This window comes from Drosophila biarmipes, unplaced genomic scaffold, assembly GCF_025231255.1.
Source record: "Drosophila biarmipes strain raj3 unplaced genomic scaffold, RU_DBia_V1.1 ptg000041l, whole genome shotgun sequence".
Taxonomy (NCBI): Eukaryota; Metazoa; Arthropoda; class Insecta; order Diptera; family Drosophilidae; genus Drosophila; species Drosophila biarmipes.
The window spans coordinates 1-17,756 of NW_026114549.1; the positions used below are offsets into that span (position 1 = coordinate 1).

The following is a 17,756-nucleotide window of genomic DNA, read 5'->3' on the forward strand; positions in this document are numbered from 1 at the left end:
GTAGTACAACTTACAATTGTGGTTAGTACTATACCTTTATGTATGTAAGCGTATTACCGGTGGAGTTCTTACATGTGCTTAGATACTTGTATTTTTTCATATGTTCCTCCTATTTAAAAACCTGCATTAGTGCTCTTAAACGAGTGTTATTGTGGGCCGGTACAATTACTTTGAACAAATTAGAGTGCTTAAAGCAGGCTTCAAATGCCTGAATATTCTGTGCATGGGATAATGAAATAAGACCTCTGTTCTGCTTTCATTGGTTTTCAGATCAAGAGGTAATGATTAATAGAAGCAGTTTGGGGGCATTAGTATTACGACGCGAGAGGTGAAATTCTTGGACCGTCGTAAGACTAACTTAAGCGAAAGCATTTGCCAAAGATGTTTTCATTAATCAAGAACGAAAGTTAGAGGTTCGAAGGCGATCAGATACCGCCCTAGTTCTAACCATAAACGATGCCAGCTAGCAATTGGGTGTAGCTACTTTTATGGCTCTCTCAGTCGCTTCCCGGGAAACCAAAGCTTTTGGGCTCCGGGGGAAGTATGGTTGCAAAGCTGAAACTTAAAGGAATTGACGGAAGGGCACCACCAGGAGTGGAGCCTGCGGCTTAATTTGACTCAACACGGGAAAACTTACCAGGTCCGAACATAAGTGTGTAAGACAGATTGATAGCTCTTTCTCGAATCTATGGGTGGTGGTGCATGGCCGTTCTTAGTTCGTGGAGTGATTTGTCTGGTTAATTCCGATAACGAACGAGACTCAAATATATTAAATAGATATCTTCAGGATTATGGTGTTGAAGCTTATATAGCCTTCATTCATGGTGGCAGTAAAATGTTTATTGTGTTTGAATGTGTTTATATAAGTGGAGCCGTACCTGTTGGTTTGTCCCATTATAAGGACACTAGCTTCTTAAATGGACAAATTGCGTCTAGCAATAATGAGATTGAGCAATAACAGGTCTGTGATGCCCTTAGATGTCCTGGGCTGCACGCGCGCTACAATGAAAGTATCAACGTGTATTTCCTAGACCGAGAGGTCCGGGTAAACCGCTGAACCACTTTCATGCTTGGGATTGTGAACTGAAACTGTTCACATGAACTTGGAATTCCCAGTAAGTGTGAGTCATTAACTCGCATTGATTACGTCCCTGCCCTTTGTACACACCGCCCGTCGCTACTACCGATTGAATTATTTAGTGAGGTCTCCGGACGTGATCACTGTGACGCCTTGCGTGTTACGGTTGTTTCGCAAAAGTTGACCGAACTTGATTATTTAGAGGAAGTAAAAGTCGTAACAAGGTTTCCGTAGGTGAACCTGCGGAAGGATCATTAATGTTTTAATATCCTTACCGTTAATAAAATATTTGTTTATATTATAATAAATACATTATAGTATTACAAATAAAATATGAATTGCCAAAATGTATATGAGATCTATTATAGATCAAATGAAATTTCGAACAAGCAAATCGAAATAATGCAAATATTAAAATTATATATTGTATTTAATACATATGAGAGAAATTAATAAGCAGCCAAAGCAAACAAATAAAAATTCGAACAAGCAAATCGAATTATTAAAATAATAATATTAAATTATTATTGTATATCCTTACCGTTAATAAAATATTTGTTTATATTATAATAAATACATTATAATAATACAAATAAAATATGAATTGCCAAAATGTATATGAGATCTAATATAGATCAAATAAAATTTCGAACAAGCAAATCGAAATAATGCAAATATTAAAATTATATATTGTATTTAATACATATGAGAGAAATAATAAGCAGCCAAAGCAAACAAATAAAAATTCGAACAAGCAAATCGAATTATTAAAATAATAATATTAAATTATTATTGTATATCCTTACCGTTAATAAAATATTTGTTTATATTATAATAAATACATTATAGTAATACAAATAAAATATGAATTGCCAAAATGTATATGATCTAATATAGATCAAATGAAATTTCGAACAAGCAAATCGAAATAATGCAAATATTAAAATTATATATTGTATTTAATACATATGAGAGAAATAATAAGCAGCCAAAACAAACAAATAAAAATTCGAACAAGCAAATCGAATTATTAAAATAATAATATTAAATTATTATTGTATATAAACACAATTAAAATACTGTGTGTATATGGACCATAATATACACGCGTTGCGATATGTATTGTTCATCTCAGTTATGCGCATACATTGGATAATGCAACAACCTAAAATGTACAATGTTGTACCTGGTTTTATACAGGTTAATGTTTTATATAAATTTCAATTTATATCGCTAAAAAAGTATTAATATATATATATATATATTTATTTACAATAAATGCAATTTAAAAAGAAATACTTTGATATATATTGGTTATATAAAACTAAGACATTTCGCAGCATTCGTTTTAGGTATAAAAATAAATTTATTGAAGGAATTGATATATGCCAGTAAAATGGTGTATTTTTAATTTCTTTCAATAAAAACATATTTGACAAAATTAAGAAACCAATTTATAAAACTCTAAGCGGTGGATCACTCGGCTCATGGGTCGATGAAGAACGCAGCAAACTGTGCGTCATCGTGTGAACTGCAGGACACATGAACATCGACATTTTGAACGCATATCGCAGTCCATGCTGTTATGTACTTTAATTAATTTTATAGTGCTGCTTGGACTACATATGGTTGAGGGTTGTAAGACTATGCTAATTAAGTTGCTTATACAAATTTTATAATGAAATTTTATAAGCATATGGTATATTATTGGATAATAATAATTTAATTATTTTATTCATAATATTAAAAAATATATGAAAAACATTATCTCACATTAGTAAATAATTTGAATGTGAAAAACGAAGAGAAATATTTTCTTTTTCAATCAAATGATACTGAGAAATGTCTAGCATAAAAATTTATCTAGAATTGTCTCTTATTAATGATTAGAAAATAGAAAACCGTTGACAATATTATTGTTCTTCGTTGATTCGTTAAATCAAACAAATGCCATTTATATACAGATATTATTAATATAACGAATTTAATAAAATGTTTTATCATTATATATAAAGAATTAATTGCATATAAAAGTTATACACAACCTCAACTCATATGGGACTACCCCCTGAATTTAAGCATATTAATTAGGGGAGGAAAAGAAACTAACAAGGATTTTCTTAGTAGCGGCGAGCGAAAAGAAATCAGTTCAGCACTAAGTCACTTTGTCTATATGGCAAATGTGAGATGCAGTGTATGGAGCGTCAATATTCTAGTATGAGAAATTAACGATTTAAGTCCTTCTTAAATGAGGCCATTTACCCATAGAGGGTGCCAGGCCCGTATAACGTTAATGATTACTAGATGATGTTTCCAAAGAGTCGTGTTGCTTGATAGTGCAGCACTAAGTGGGTGGTAAACTCCATCTAAAACTAAATATAACCATGAGACCGATAGTAAACAAGTACCGTGAGGGAAAGTTGAAAAGAACTCTGAATAGAGAGTTAAACAGTACGTGAAACTGCTTAGAGGTTAAGCCCGATGAACCTGAATATCCGTTATGGAAAATTCATCATTAGAATTGTAATATTTAAACAATATTATGATAATAGTGTGCATTTTTTCCATATAAGGACATTGTAATCTATTAGCATACCAAATTTATCATAAAATATAACTTATAGTTTATTCAAATTAATTTGCTTGCATTTTAACACAGAATAAATGTTATTAATTTGATAAAGTGCTGATAGATTTATATGAATACAGTGCGTTAATTTTTCGGAATTATATAATGGCATAATTATCATTGATTTTTGTGTTTATTATATGCACTTGTAGGATTAACAATGCGAAAGATTCAGGATACCTTCGGGACCCGTCTTGAAACACGGACCAAGGAGTCTAACATATGTGCAAGTTATTGGGATATAAACCTAATAGCGTAATTAACTTGACTAATAATGGGATTAGTTTTTTAACTATTTATAGCTAATTAACACAATCCCGGGGCGTTCTATATAGTTATGTATAATGATATTTATATTATTTATGCCTCTAACTGGAACGTACCTTGAGCATATATGCTGTGACCCGAAAGATGGTGAACTATACTTGATCAGGTTGAAGTCAGGGGAAACCCTGATGGAAGACCGAAACAGTTCTGACGTGCAAATCGATTGTCAGAATTGAGTATAGGGGCGAAAGACCAATCGAACCATCTAGTAGCTGGTTCCTTCCGAAGTTTCCCTCAGGATAGCTGGTGCATTTTAATATTATATAAAATAATCTTATCTGGTAAAGCGAATGATTAGAGGCCTTAGGGTCGAAACGATCTTAACCTATTCTCAAACTTTAAATGGGTAAGAACCTTAACTTTCTTGATATGAAGTTCAAGGTTATGATATAATGTGCCCAGTGGGCCACTTTTGGTAAGCAGAACTGGCGCTGTGGGATGAACCAAACGTAATGTTACGGTGCCCAAATTAACAACTCATGCAGATACCATGAAAGGCGTTGGTTGCTTAAAACAGCAGGACGGTGATCATGGAAGTCGAAATCCGCTAAGGAGTGTGTAACAACTCACCTGCCGAAGCAACTAGCCCTTAAAATGGATGGCGCTTAAGTTGTATACCTATACATTACCGCTAAAGTAGATGATTTATATTACTTGTAATATAAATTTTGAAACTTTAGTGAGTAGGAAGGTACAATGGTATGCGTAGAAGTGTTTGGCGTAAGCCTGCATGGAGCTGCCATTGGTACAGATCTTGGTGGTAGTAGCAAATAATCGAATGAGACCTTGGAGGACTGAAGTGGAGAAGGGTTTCGTGTGAACAGTGGTTGATCACGAGTTAGTCGGTCCTAAGTTCAAGGCGAAAGCCGAAAATTTTCAAGTAAAATACAAATGCCAAACAAATATATATATTATATAAAATCTAGCTAAATTAATATACTTGAATAATTTTGAACGAAAGGGAATACGGTTCCAATTCCGTAACCTGTTGAGTATCCGTTTGTTATTAAATATGGGCCTCGTGCTCATCCTGGCAACAGGAACGACCATAAAGAAGCCGTCGAGAGATATCGGAAGAGTTTTCTTTTCTGTTTTATAGCCGTACTACCATGGAAGTCTTTCGCAGAGAGATATGGTAGATGGGCTAGAAGAGCATGACATATACTGTTGTGTCGATATTTTCTCCTCGGACCTTGAAAATTTATGGTGGGGACACGCAAACTTCTCAACAGGCCGTACCAATATCCGCAGCTGGTCTCCAAGGTGAAGAGTCTCTAGTCGATAGAATAATGTAGGTAAGGGAAGTCGGCAAATTAGATCCGTAACTTCGGGATAAGGATTGGCTCTGAAGATTGAGATAGTCGGGCTTGATTGGGAAACAATAACATGGTTTATGTGCTCGTTCTGGGTAAATAGAGTTTCTAGCATTTATGTTAGTTACTTGTTCCCCGGATAGTTTAGTTACGTAGCCAATTGTGGAACTTTCTTGCTAAAATTTTTAAGAATACTAATTGGGTTAAACCAATTAGTTCTTATTAATTATAACGATTATCAATTAACAATCAATTCAGAACTGGCACGGACTTGGGGAATCCGACTGTCTAATTAAAACAAAGCATTGTGATGGCCCTAGCGGGTGTTGACACAATGTGATTTCTGCCCAGTGCTCTGAATGTCAAAGTGAAGAAATTCAAGTAAGCGCGGGTCAACGGCGGGAGTAACTATGACTCTCTTAAGGTAGCCAAATGCCTCGTCATCTAATTAGTGACGCGCATGAATGGATTAACGAGATTCCTACTGTCCCTATCTACTATCTAGCGAAACCACAGCCAAGGGAACGGGCTTGGAATAATTAGCGGGGAAAGAAGACCCTTTTGAGCTTGACTCTAATCTGGCAGTGTAAGGAGACATAAGAGGTGTAGAATAAGTGGGAGATATTAGACCTCGGTTTGGTATCGCCAATGAAATACCACTACTCTTATTGTTTCCTTACTTACTTGATTAAATGGAACGTGTATCATTTCCTAGCCATTATACGGATATATTTATTATATCTTATGGTATTGGGTTTTGATGCAAGCTTCTTGATCAAAGTATCACGAGTTTGTTATATATTCGCAAACAAATTCTTTAATAAAACGGTGCATTTATGTATTTTTGATTTGAAAATTTGGTATAACTCCAATTACTCAGGTATGATCCAATTCAAGGACATTGCCAGGTAGGGAGTTTGACTGGGGCGGTACATCTCTCAAATAATAACGGAGGTGTCCCAAGGCCAGCTCAGTGCGGACAGAAACCACACATAGAGCAAAAGGGCAAATGCTGACTTGATCTCGGTGTTCAGTACACACAGGGACAGCAAAAGCTCGGCCTATCGATCCTTTTGGTTTAAAGAGTTTTTAACAAGAGGTGTCAGAAAAGTTACCATAGGGATAACTGGCTTGTGGCGGCCAAGCGTTCATAGCGACGTCGCTTTTTGATCCTTCGATGTCGGCTCTTCCTATCATTGTGAAGCAAAATTCACCAAGCGTTGGATTGTTCACCCATGCAAGGGAACGTGAGCTGGGTTTAGACCGTCGTGAGACAGGTTAGTTTTACCCTACTAATGACAAAACGTTGTTGCGACAGCATTCCTGCGTAGTACGAGAGGAACCGCAGGTACGGACCAATGGCACAATACTTGTTCGAGCGAACAGTGGTATGACGCTACGTCCGTTGGATTATGCCTGAACGCCTCTAAGGTCGTATCCGTGCTGGACTGCAATGATAAATAAGGGGCAATTTGCATTGTATGGCTTCTAAACCATTTAAAGTTTATAATTTACTTTTTAAACGACAATGGATGTGATGCCAATGTAATTTGTAACATAGTAAATTGGGAGGATCTTTGATCACCTGATGCCGCGCTAGTTACATATAAAAGCATTATTTAATACAATGACAAAGCCTAGAATCAATTGTAAACGACTTTTGTAACAGGCAAGGTGTTGTAAGTGGTTGAGCAGCTGCCATACTGCGATCCACTGAAGCTTATCCTTTGCTTGATGATTCGATAATAAAATTGCATAATTTATTTGTTGTGTTGAACTTCTTATATAAAGTTCAACCAACAATCTATTTGTATGCATTGATTGTTTGCTTGGCTTTGTGGCGAATTTTTAATCCTTTATATATTACATTCCTAAGGTCTAGATTTTCAAGTAAGAGACCAATTTGATTAACATATCAATATAAGTACAACTCGACCATCTAATAATAACAATATGAATCGTCATCTTATTAGTGACGCGAAGATTGGCAAACATATAATATAAAAATATTCCTAAGGTCTAGATTTTCAAGTAAGAGACCAATTTGATTAACATATCAATATAAGTACAACTCGACCATCTAATAATAACAATATGAATCGTCATCTTATTAGTGACGCGAAGATTGGCAAACATATAATATAAAAATATTCCTAAGGTCTAGATTTTCAAGTAAGAGACCAATTTGATTAACATATCAATATAAGTACAACTCGACCATCTAATAATAACAATATGAATCGTCATCTTATTAGTGACGCGAAGATTGGCAAACATATAATATAAAAATATTCCTAAGGTCTAGATTTTCAAGTAAGAGACCAATTTGATTAACATATCAATATAAGTACAACTCGACCATCTAATAATAATATGAATCGTCATCTTATTAGTGACGCGAAGATTGGCAAACATATAATATAAAAATATTCCTAAGGTCTAGATTTTCAAGTAAGAGACCAATTTGATTAACATATCAATATAAGTACAACTCGACCATCTAATAATAATATGAATCGTCATCTTATTAGTGACGCGAAGATTGGCAAACATATAATATAAAAATATTCCTAAGGTCTAGATTTTCAAGTAAGAGACCAATTTGATTAACATATCAATATAAGTACAACTCGACCATCTAATAATAACAATATGAATCGTCATCTTTTTAGTGACGCGAAGATTGGCAAACATATAATATAAAAATATTCCTAAGGTCTAGAATCTTAAGCAATAGACCAATTCAACTAAGAGTTGACATATAAAAATATGTTCCTTTTAATGTTAGCAAAATTTTATCGTCACATACTGTTAGTGACGCGAACGTTTTTTTCTCCATGTTTATATGAATGTTTATTCAAAGGTAGAAAGGCAGGATCGTTATTTTATAAGTGAAGCGATAAAAAAATATTATGCAATAGGACATCTATTTATAAATATTTTTAAGTCTTAGAAATTCAAGTAAAGAGATTCAAGAAATTCATTCAACTTAGAGCGCACATATAATTAAAACTATTCCTGAGGTTTAGAAACCAAATTAAATAAAGAGGACATATAAACGTATGTGGTATTTTGATGGTAGTAAAAATGTATCGCGATATTATTAGTGACGCGACCAATTTTTATACTCTTTGCTCCATGTGCAAATATATCTAGTGTTTAGATAGTCAATTAAAAATGACAATTTTAACTAAAAGACTTAAAAAAGTGTTTGTCAAACTTATAATTTTGTCAATACTATATAAAACGCCAATCATATCCTTATAAAAGTAAATACGGTATATGGTTATAAATACAAAACCATATATAAATAAAAAAATGAAATCGTATGTATATGGCTTATAGGTATAATACCTATAAGGCATAATAATGTATAATATTAGCAAATATACATATAAAAGTGCATAAATTGTATAGATATGGCATAAAGAAGGCATTTATGAGAATAGCTAGTAGAATTTGCCCATACACTACTAGCGAAATGAGATATTTATACCTAGTGAGGGCGGCACTAGTACTATAAATTGTGGCAAAATAAATCTTATGCAAATGCATAGGATTTTGTCAATACCGTACAAAAAACTAAGTAAAACGTATGGATATTGAAAAATAAATGGATTATATTCATAAAATACGAATATTTCTTGCATTCTCTTGTTATACGAGAGAATATCATACGGAGCGGGCAGCCCCTAGTATAGTAAGCAGTCGAATGGGAGACAGCGTGTCCAAAAACACCTATAGGGAGGTGGTCGTTGGCGGACCTCTCCTCGTATTGGTCAAACTTATGATTTTGTCAATACTATATAAAACGCCAATCATATCCATATAAAAGTGAATACAGTATATGGATATGAATAAAAAACCATACATAAATAAAAAAAAATATGTATAAAAAATTATACATATATTTATATTAAGCAATCGTATGGATGTGGCTTATAGGTATAATACCTATAAGGCATAATAATGTATAATATAGCAAATATACATATAAAAGTGCATGAATTGTATAGATATGGCATATAAGTGACATATTTATGAGAATAGCTAGTAGAATTTGCCCATACACTACTAGCGAAATGAGATATTTATACCTAGTGAGGGCGGCACTAGTACTATAAATTGTGGCAAAATAAATCTTATGCAAATGCATAGGATTTTGTCAATACCGTACAAAAAACTAAGTAAAACGTATGGATATTGAAAAATAAATGGATTATATTCATAAAATACGAATATTTCTTGCATTCTCTTGTTATATGAGAGAATATCATACGGAGCGGGTAGCCCCTAGTATAGTAAGCAGTCGAATGGGAGACAGCGTGTCCAAAAACACCTATAGGGAGGTGGTCGTTGGCGGACCTCTCCTCGTATTGGTCAAACTTATGATTTTGTCAATACTATATAAAACGCCAATCATATCCATATAAAAGTGAATACAGTATATGGATATGAATAAAAAACCATACATAAATAAAAAAAAATATGTATAAAAAATTATACATATATTTATATTAAGCAATCGTATGGATGTGGCTTATAGGTATAATACCTATAAGGCATAATAATGTATAATATAGCAAATATACATATAAAAGTGCATGAATTGTATAGATATGGCATATAAGTGACATATTTATGAGAATAGCTAGTAGAATTTGCCCATACACTACTAGCGAAATGAGATATTTATACCTAGTGAGGGCGGCACTAGTACTATAAATTGTGGCAAAATAAATCTTATGCAAATGCATAGGATTTTGTCAATACCGTACAAAAAACTAAGTAAAACGTATGGATATTGAAAAATAAATGGATTATATTCATAAAATACGAATATTTCTTGCATTCTCTTGTTATATGAGAGAATATCATACGGAGCGGGTAGCCCCTAGTATAGTAAGCAGTCGAATGGGAGACAGCGTGTCCAAAAACACCTATAGGGAGGTGGTCGTTGGCGGACCTCTCCTCGTATTGGTCAAACTTATGATTTTGTCAATACTATATAAAACGCCAATCATATCCATATAAAAGTGAATACAGTATATGGATATGAATAAAAAACCATACATAAATAAAAAAAAATATGTATAAAAAATTATACATATATTTATATTAAGCAATCGTATGGATGTGGCTTATAGGTATAATACCTATAAGGCATAATAATGTATAATATAGCAAATATACATATAAAAGTGCATGAATTGTATAGATATGGCATATAAGTGACATATTTATGAGAATAGCTAGTAGAATTTGCCCATACACTACTAGCGAAATGAGATATTTATACCTAGTGAGGGCGGCACTAGTACTATAAATTGTGGCAAAATAAATCTTATGCAAATGCATAGGATTTTGTCAATACCGTACAAAAAACTAAGTAAAACGTATGGATATTGAAAAATAAATGGATTATATTCATAAAATACGAATATTTCTTGCATTCTCTTGTTATATGAGAGAATATCATACGGAGCGGGTAGCCCCTAGTATAGTAAGCAGTCGAATGGGAGACAGCGTGTCCAAAAACACCTATAGGGAGGTGGTCGTTGGCGGACCTCTCCTCGTATTGGTCAAACTTATGATTTTGTCAATACTATATAAAACGCCAATCATATCCATATAAAAGTGAATACAGTATATGGATATGAATAAAAAACCATACATAAATAAAAAAAAATATGTATAAAAAATTATACATATATTTATATTAAGCAATCGTATGGATGTGGCTTATAGGTATAATACCTATAAGGCATAATAATGTATAATATAGCAAATATACATATAAAAGTGCATGAATTGTATAGATATGGCATATAAGTGACATATTTATGAGAATAGCTAGTAGAATTTGCCCATACACTACTAGCGAAATGAGATATTTATACCTAGTGAGGGCGGCACTAGTACTATAAATTGTGGCAAAATAAATCTTATGCAAATGCATAGGATTTTGTCAATACCGTACAAAAAACTAAGTAAAACGTATGGATATTGAAAAATAAATGGATTATATTCATAAAATACGAATATTTCTTGCATTCTCTTGTTATATGAGAGAATATCATACGGAGCGGGTAGCCCCTAGTATAGTAAGCAGTCGAATGGGAGACAGCGTGTCCAAAAACACCTATAGGGAGGTGGTCGTTGGCGGACCTCTCCTCGTATTGGTCAAACTTATGATTTTGTCAATACTATATAAAACGCCAATCATATCCATATAAAATTGAATACAGTATATGGATATGAATAAAAAACCATACAAAAATAAAAAAAAAATATGTATAAAAAATTATACATATATTTATATTAAGCAATCGTATGGATGTGGCTTATAGGTATAATACCTATAAGGCATAATAATGTATAATATAGCAAATATACATATAAAAGTGCATGAATTGTATAGATATGGCATATAAGTGACATATTTATGAGAATAGCTAGTAGAATTTGCCCATACACTACTAGCGAAATGAGATATTTATACCTAGTGAGGGCGGCACTAGTACTATAAATTGTGGCAAAATAAATCTTATGCAAATGCATAGGATTTTGTCAATACCGTACAAAAAACTAAGTAAAACGTATGGATATTGAAAAATAAATGGATTATATTCATAAAATACGAATATTTCTTGCATTCTCTTGTTATATGAGAGAATATCATACGGAGCGGGTAGCCCCTAGTATAGTAAGCAGTCGAATGGGAGACAGCGTGTCCAAAAACACCTATAGGGAGGTGGTCGTTGGCGGACCTCTCCTCGTATTGGTCAAACTTATGATTTTGTCAATACTATATAAAACGCCAATCATATCCATATAAAAGTGAATACAGTATATGGATATGAATAAAAAACCATACATAAATAAAAAAAAAATATGTATAAAAAATTATACATATATTTATATTAAGCAATCGTATGGATGTGGCTTATAGGTATAATACCTATAAGGCATAATAATGTATAATATAGCAAATATACATATAAAAGTGCATGAATTGTATAGATATGGCATATAAGTGACATATTTATGAGAATAGCTAGTAGAATTTGCCCATACACTACTAGCGAAATGAGATATTTATACCTAGTGAGGGCGGCACTAGTACTATAAATTGTGGCAAAATAAATCTTATGCAAATGCATAGGATTTTGTCAATACCATACATAAACCGTATGGATATTGAGAAGTTAATAGATTACATCTATAATATGAGAAGTATTTTAGTATTCTTATTAAATAAGAGAATACTATAAGGGTGAGTGGCAAAGAGAATTGAATATACCCGAATGGGAGACAGCGTGTCCAAAAACTACTATAGGTGGTGTGGCAAATATGAGGAAGGCAATATATCCATATAATGAAAATAAAAGTGCGTTTTCTTATTATATAAGAGAACACTATATGGGTGAGTGGCAAAGTAAATTGAATATACCCGAATGGGAGACAGCGTGTCCAAAAACTACTATAGGTGGTGTGGCAAATATGAGGAAGGCAATATATCCATATAATGAAAATAAAAGTGCGTTTTCTTATTATATAAGAGAACACTATATGGGTGAGTGGCAAAGTAAATTGAATATACCCGAATGGGAGACAGCGTGTCCAAAAACTACTATAGGTGGTGTGGCAAATATGAGGAAGGCAATATATCCATATAATGAATATAAAAGTGCGTTGTCTTATTATATAAGAGAACACTATATGGGTGAGTGGCAAAGTAAATTGAATATACCCGAATGGGAGACAGCGTGTCCAAAAACTACTATAGGATGGTCAATGGGCCGGCCGTCTGCTATTGACATATGTCAGTAGAGAAGATATTATCCGTCAAATTTGTTTCTTTATTCATTTATTTGAATACGAGACTTGGCTCCGCGGTTAATATTTTAAGCCCAAAGATAATAACGTTGAAACAAAGGCCAAGTTTCTATTGTACATAGAATAACAAATTGTTTCCGAATTTTATCGTTAATTTTAGGAGGTAGGCTAACATGATTTATATTATATGTGTATTATTAAATAATAATAGTACATAAAAGTCTACCAAAGAAATATAAAAATGTAATTATGAATACATTTTCAATATTAATATCAACTTATATTGTTGATAATAAAAAATAGCTATTAAGAGAGTTATTTAAGAAATTATATAATATATAATAAAGAGTATATATATAAATAATATATAAGTATATATTATTTAAGAAATAAATATAGTAGTAATAATTATATATATACACTCGGTTCTATTTTATATATTACCAGAGACTTATATGGATATATATAGATAAATTTTAAATTTATCGTCAAAATACAAATGATTAACTCAATATCTTATATTGGTTAAACAAAAATTGTACATGTGTGGATACAATATATTATGTATGTCGAACAAAAATGATATTTTAGAATGAAATGTGCATATATAAAGAAAATATATGAAAAATAAATATTGTGTTTATAAAGAATATGATTCTTTTTGACATCAATAAAAACTTGTTATTATTAGTGGCGAAACAAGTATAAATTGGAAAACAAACGTATACGAATGCTATATAAAAATGGCCGTATTCGATAGAAATAAAATCTATAACAACATATATATTGCTAATTTCTATTCAAAAAATATGAATGAAATATGAATAAAAACATTATTCTGGTTGATCCTGCCAGTAGTTATATGCTTGTCTCAAAGATTAAGCCATGCATGTCTAAGTACACACGAATTAAAAGTGAAACCGCAAAAGGCTCATTATATCAGTTATGGTTCCTTAGATCGTTAACAGTTACTTGGATAACTGTGGTAATTCTAGAGCTAATACATGCAATTAAAACATGAACCTTATGGAACATGTGCTTTTATTAGGCTAAAACCAAGCGATCGCAAGATCGTTATATTGGTTGAACTCTAGATAACATGCAGATCGTATGGTCTTGTACCGACGACAGATCTTTCAAATGTCTGCCCTATCAACTTTTGATGGTAGTATCTAGGACTACCATGGTTGCAACGGGTAACGGGGAATCAGGGTTCGATTCCGGAGAGGGAGCCTGAGAAACGGCTACCACATCTAAGGAAGGCAGCAGGCGCGTAAATTACCCACTCCCAGCTCGGGGAGGTAGTGACGAAAAATAACAATACAGGACTCATATCCGAGGCCCTGTAATTGGAATGAGTACACTTTAAATCCTTTAACAAGGACCAATTGGAGGGCAAGTCTGGTGCCAGCAGCCGCGGTAATTCCAGCTCCAATAGCGTATATTAAAGTTGTTGCGGTTAAAACGTTCGTAGTTGAACTTGTGCTTCATACGGGTAGTACAACTTACAATTGTGGTTAGTACTATACCTTTATGTATGTAAGCGTATTACCGGTGGAGTTCTTACATGTGCTTAGATACTTGTATTTTTTCATATGTTCCTCCTATTTAAAAACCTGCATTAGTGCTCTTAAACGAGTGTTATTGTGGGCCGGTACAATTACTTTGAACAAATTAGAGTGCTTAAAGCAGGCTTCAAATGCCTGAATATTCTGTGCATGGGATAATGAAATAAGACCTCTGTTCTGCTTTCATTGGTTTTCAGATCAAGAGGTAATGATTAATAGAAGCAGTTTGGGGGCATTAGTATTACGACGCGAGAGGTGAAATTCTTGGACCGTCGTAAGACTAACTTAAGCGAAAGCATTTGCCAAAGATGTTTTCATTAATCAAGAACGAAAGTTAGAGGTTCGAAGGCGATCAGATACCGCCCTAGTTCTAACCATAAACGATGCCAGCTAGCAATTGGGTGTAGCTACTTTTATGGCTCTCTCAGTCGCTTCCCGGGAAACCAAAGCTTTTGGGCTCCGGGGGAAGTATGGTTGCAAAGCTGAAACTTAAAGGAATTGACGGAAGGGCACCACCAGGAGTGGAGCCTGCGGCTTAATTTGACTCAACACGGGAAAACTTACCAGGTCCGAACATAAGTGTGTAAGACAGATTGATAGCTCTTTCTCGAATCTATGGGTGGTGGTGCATGGCCGTTCTTAGTTCGTGGAGTGATTTGTCTGGTTAATTCCGATAACGAACGAGACTCAAATATATTAAATAGATATCTTCAGGATTATGGTGTTGAAGCTTATATAGCCTTCATTCATGGTGGCAGTAAAATGTTTATTGTGTTTGAATGTGTTTATATAAGTGGAGCCGTACCTGTTGGTTTGTCCCATTATAAGGACACTAGCTTCTTAAATGGACAAATTGCGTCTAGCAATAATGAGATTGAGCAATAACAGGTCTGTGATGCCCTTAGATGTCCTGGGCTGCACGCGCGCTACAATGAAAGTATCAACGTGTATTTCCTAGACCGAGAGGTCCGGGTAAACCGCTGAACCACTTTCATGCTTGGGATTGTGAACTGAAACTGTTCACATGAACTTGGAATTCCCAGTAAGTGTGAGTCATTAACTCGCATTGATTACGTCCCTGCCCTTTGTACACACCGCCCGTCGCTACTACCGATTGAATTATTTAGTGAGGTCTCCGGACGTGATCACTGTGACGCCTTGCGTGTTACGGTTGTTTCGCAAAAGTTGACCGAACTTGATTATTTAGAGGAAGTAAAAGTCGTAACAAGGTTTCCGTAGGTGAACCTGCGGAAGGATCATTAATGTTTTAATATCCTTACCGTTAATAAAATATTTGTTTATATTATAATAAATACATTATAGTATTACAAATAAAATATGAATTGCCAAAATGTATATGAGATCTATTATAGATCAAATGAAATTTCGAACAAGCAAATCGAAATAATGCAAATATTAAAATTATATATTGTATTTAATACATATGAGAGAAATTAATAAGCAGCCAAAGCAAACAAATAAAAATTCGAACAAGCAAATCGAATTATTAAAATAATAATATTAAATTATTATTGTATATCCTTACCGTTAATAAAATATTTGTTTATATTATAATAAATACATTATAATAATACAAATAAAATATGAATTGCCAAAATGTATATGAGATCTAATATAGATCAAATAAAATTTCGAACAAGCAAATCGAAATAATGCAAATATTAAAATTATATATTGTATTTAATACATATGAGAGAAATAATAAGCAGCCAAAGCAAACAAATAAAAATTCGAACAAGCAAATCGAATTATTAAAATAATAATATTAAATTATTATTGTATATCCTTACCGTTAATAAAATATTTGTTTATATTATAATAAATACATTATAGTAATACAAATAAAATATGAATTGCCAAAATGTATATGATCTAATATAGATCAAATGAAATTTCGAACAAGCAAATCGAAATAATGCAAATATTAAAATTATATATTGTATTTAATACATATGAGAGAAATAATAAGCAGCCAAAACAAACAAATAAAAATTCGAACAAGCAAATCGAATTATTAAAATAATAATATTAAATTATTATTGTATATAAACACAATTAAAATACTGTGTGTATATGGACCATAATATACACGCGTTGCGATATGTATTGTTCATCTCAGTTATGCGCATACATTGGATAATGCAACAACCTAAAATGTACAATGTTGTACCTGGTTTTATACAGGTTAATGTTTTATATAAATTTCAATTTATATCGCTAAAAAAGTATTAATATATATATATATATATTTATTTACAATAAATGCAATTTAAAAAGAAATACTTTGATATATATTGGTTATATAAAACTAAGACATTTCGCAGCATTCGTTTTAGGTATAAAAATAAATTTATTGAAGGAATTGATATATGCCAGTAAAATGGTGTATTTTTAATTTCTTTCAATAAAAACATATTTGACAAAATTAAGAAACCAATTTATAAAACTCTAAGCGGTGGATCACTCGGCTCATGGGTCGATGAAGAACGCAGCAAACTGTGCGTCATCGTGTGAACTGCAGGACACATGAACATCGACATTTTGAACGCATATCGCAGTCCATGCTGTTATGTACTTTAATTAATTTTATAGTGCTGCTTGGACTACATATGGTTGAGGGTTGTAAGACTATGCTAATTAAGTTGCTTATACAAATTTTATAATGAAATTTTATAAGCATATGGTATATTATTGGATAATAATAATTTAATTATTTTATTCATAATATTAAAAAATATATGAAAAACATTATCTCACATTAGTAAATAATTTGAATGTGAAAAACGAAGAGAAATATTTTCTTTTTCAATCAAATGATACTGAGAAATGTCTAGCATAAAAATTTATCTAGAATTGTCTCTTATTAATGATTAGAAAATAGAAAACCGTTGACAATATTATTGTTCTTCGTTGATTCGTTAAATCAAACAAATGCCATTTATATACAGATATTATTAATATAACGAATTTAATAAAATGTT

General features: G+C 32.6%; 4 non-coding genes across 4 annotated transcripts; all 4 read left to right on the top strand.

The window, feature by feature from the left end:
• The first annotated feature begins 2,538 nt into the window (after positions 1–2,538).
• Positions 2,539–2,717, top strand: LOC127012260 (5.8S ribosomal RNA). Its single transcript, XR_007765770.1, has one exon. It is a non-coding gene; the product is annotated as a 5.8S ribosomal RNA (ribosomal RNA).
• Positions 2,718–3,119: 402 nt separating this feature from the next.
• Positions 3,120–7,090, top strand: LOC127012265 (large subunit ribosomal RNA). The gene has a single exon (XR_007765775.1). It is a non-coding gene; the product is annotated as a large subunit ribosomal RNA (ribosomal RNA).
• A 6,931-nt stretch (positions 7,091–14,021) lies between these two features.
• Positions 14,022–16,016, top strand: LOC127012261 (small subunit ribosomal RNA). Its single transcript, XR_007765771.1, has one exon. It is a non-coding gene; the product is annotated as a small subunit ribosomal RNA (ribosomal RNA).
• Positions 16,017–17,219: 1,203 nt separating this feature from the next.
• Positions 17,220–17,398, top strand: LOC127012269 (5.8S ribosomal RNA). The gene has a single exon (XR_007765778.1). It is a non-coding gene; the product is annotated as a 5.8S ribosomal RNA (ribosomal RNA).
• The last annotated feature ends 358 nt before the right edge of the window (positions 17,399–17,756 follow it).